Here is a 3,918-nt window from a genome sequence, read left to right on the forward strand (position 1 = left end):
TTGGAACACATAGGTACAGTCAACCGCACGTTACGCTTTAAACTTTTGTTCGAATATCGCCTCCAGAGCAACGGAATAAAATCTGTCAATGTGTTGCTTGACTTTCTACAGTCTGAAATGAAAAACCAGAACTTTCGTGTTTGAATCGATAAACATAATTATTAAAATCACTAATACGTAGATTCAAGTATATTATTACGTATATAATGCAATGTTTATAATTCAAATTTTATTATAACCGCTCACGCGATACATGCAGCCGTAGACGCATACAACACCTAGAGGTGCTGGTGATAATTTTATACCGATTAATCGGATATCGAAGTTATAACAGGTAAAAGAACTAATATTAATTGCTATTTCGGTAACTACTCTAGCAAACCATAAAGTTTTTAATGCCTGGGTCTGTCATTTAAAAAAAATAAACAACTTCAAAAATACGTCACGATAATCGTGTGTGTTATTGTTTGGGCTGGTGATTTCGGTGTTTATTTGTTGAAAACATACCGTAAGTAGCGTTTTTTAAGTTTACCCTGTATATATATTAGTGCAGGATTTGCGGTGTATTACTGCATTTTATTTGAGATGTTTTTGTTGGTAGTACGGAGAGTATTTATTTAGCAATGCAGAATAATAATTTTTATTTATAAAAACTTGTATTTAAACTGAATCCTTTTCTAATTTGCGAAACCAAATAGCCGCCATTTTGCGGTAGAAGGAGCGCATCGCGTGAGCGGATAAGGAGCAATTATTTTAATGGTTAACTTCGCTATTCTCCAATTCAAGGCGTTTTTCTCAATATACTTTGAGTAGTGAGAACCGATTTTTATTATCTCCTGTGTCAAGTTCCGCATGGTGGCGAACTAGGGGATGAATCCGGATTTGCGCACTTTCCGATAACCGATTTCAATAAAACTTGGTAATTATATGTAATTCCACGTACTTTTGAGGTCGGTTTTTCTAGTACTCTGTACTGAGATTATTTATTTCAAACGACAGGAGTGATTAAAAGTAGTGGGCCCAGAAGAATCTGCCTTTGACAAGACAACAAGGCTTGTTGATGATAAACGGGGTCAAATTTAGAATAAGTCATGTATAATAAAAAAAATATGCTGACATTATAAAGTTTTGTTTATTTAACTTTATCCTCCTGTGCTAACACTACCAAAATAGGTATACATTTTGCACGCTGTTTAGGAGCTTTGTCTCTGTTCCTTTTTTTATTCATGTCCTAGTATCGTGGACAGACGTGACAGTCTATACCTATTGGGAATGATCTAGGCAGGCAGATAATATAATATTGAGTGTTTACCAATGATATTTATCCATGGCTGGGGAATTAACGTAGCTAGCAAAGTCGTTATTAGTTCCACATTATATTTCAGTTTGCTTTGAGCCAGGGTCCTTCCGTTTACTATTTATAATTATTGTTACAAAAAAGAAAAACTAATTAAGGAAAAAAAGAGAAGTACAGACGAGTTGTTGACATTTTTGATGTCAATTTATGTAGGTACACGTCACGCTTGACACTTAAGATTTAAATCCAACTCTATGCCGCTTACGATAAGAAAGGCCCAAAGTACAAAGTGTCAAGTTTGACGCGCTCTTGACTGTACCTACTTTTCCTGGCGGAAAGGAATCTTTAGACCATACAGCCTAGTCAAGTACACAGATATCGTTCAGCCTAGTCTATTTCGATATTTTTGACAAAAATCTGACAAAATCAGTACTGCGCGGTAATTTTATTAGCGTAAAAATTGAGCGCTACAACCATTGACTTACAAATAAATGGACGTCGGATCCGCGCTAAAAAGTGTCCGAACTTATAGGGCGTTAAAATCGTATACAGAGCGTCATTCACGCTTTAGTCTTCGTTTGTTCGACTGACAGCGAAGCAAGCAAAATTAGACAGTACTGCGATGACATTACAATTTAAATTCAACGTTTTAGCTTTTTCATATTCCTTTACATGTCACTACGTTTAAATAGGTTGACTTGGGACATTTTTTTCGTGGTATTTGTATTAGACACGTCGCCCATTTATTTGTAAGTCAGTGGCTACAACGAAATAAACAGAAACAATAAAAAGAAACAGCATGCGTAGTACGACAGCATATCGCATGCAATATGTGATAAACATCCCCGTGATATACACTCCATAAAGCTATGTTGCCTTTATTAAAATTTAATTTTTTGTTTATTTGATAATGAAAGATTTTTCGTTTCGTCGTTTCACAACGATGCAATTAAAAGGATTACAATTTTCCCGGCGATGATTAAATGATAAAGATAAGCTATACACGTAATTATATATCACTATCCTTGTTCTTCATAATGTATAAAAAGCGTTCATTATCAAATAAACGAAATAACGAATGGCGCTAGTGCGGTATTTTATCGATTCAGTACTCACAATAAAAAAATAACATTATATATAATTTTATATACTACATAGCGTCTACTACGCAATGTGCCTTTCAAAGAAATATACCTTATTGTTGAGAAGCTAAGTCACACTTTGTATTGTCAGAGGCGAGAAGTGGGCGGAGTCGTGAAACACGACGCGTCACGCGGCTTTACTCTTTTGTTTTTTGTTGTTTGAAGAAATGTATACTTTATTAAATAAAGAATATTGTTCTATAGTATATTGCATTTTATAAAGTGCACCTGCCGCACCTCTCTGCAGCTCGCCGCCCCTTGAAGGAGCTTCGTTTTCATGTGTTTGTTTAATGAAATGTTGCCTTATTTTGTTGAGGATAAAGTTTATGTTGCATTGCTCGCTTGAATACAGCCCGCGCCGCGTCGCGTAGCGTCTACGCGATATGAATCAAGTCTAAATGATGTGCAGCGTCTTCACCGCACATCCGTGAAACACAGCGTGTGTATGAAACGCCGTATCTATACACTAGTAATAGATATCGTTGAGTCTAATCCTAAAATATTGAATTAAGGAAACTCGAAGTTTTGACAATTATTGAAATATTCAAAAATAAATGATTGGAAACAGGTTTTGTAGGTTAGGAACGCATTGAAGGTGTTTGGTTGACACGGCAAATGTACAATAAAAATATTCATTAATCTAAGCTTCCTAATTTGTTTCTAATTAAATATTGCGATAAATAAATAAAAAAATACGGAGTAACAAAACACCGCACGGTGCTTCGGGCCTCAATATTTTTTCACCAAAATGTTTATTAGCATTATTTTTTAAAATTTATCGTAATATTAAATCAAAAAGCATAAATCAATGAATAATTGTACATATGTCATTTAAAACATTTATGATATTTAATGTATACGCTCTTATTATCGACCGATTTTTGTTGCAAAAAAAAACGAAACATTAAAATAGTATTGACAAAATTATTATTGTTACATATTGGATTTCTTGGTGGTCTAAAAAAAACAAATGTATTTCACATAGATTAAATCTAGCTTGCGCCCCCCATTCAATAGATATGAAAATTCAGCACGAGCCGAGCGAGGGAAGCGAGCGCGTCGCAGCAGCGGTCAGCGAGTTCCAGATGCGAATTTTTTTTAGATTTTGCGTTTTTGCTAAGTTTGTATATAAAATTTACTTTCTCGTGTATCTCAGGAACAGGAGGTTCCGTAACTCCCCTCTCACAGGGGGATAAGGGATCCCCGTGCCCCCACCTCCTCTCTCCTAAATTCGAGTGTTGGTATTGTACAGTCCTTCCATTCACTTATTTACTGGTCAATTTTTCTCCACAAGCAAATATTTTTTTTGTCTTTAAGTTAATTTTAAGCGAACGCAATCACATGCAAAAGCTAGTATAAATACGAAATTAAGTTAATCACCTTAATGCACTGTAATTTATGCTATTTGTTTCGCTTGCTTAATTGTCCAGCATAGAGTATCAATTGACCACAGTTACAACTGCGAGAATATAAAAGGAT

Source organism: Hyposmocoma kahamanoa, unplaced genomic scaffold, assembly GCF_003589595.1.
Source record: "Hyposmocoma kahamanoa isolate Upper Pololo Valley unplaced genomic scaffold, ASM358959v1 202, whole genome shotgun sequence".
Taxonomy (NCBI): domain Eukaryota; kingdom Metazoa; phylum Arthropoda; class Insecta; order Lepidoptera; family Cosmopterigidae; genus Hyposmocoma; species Hyposmocoma kahamanoa.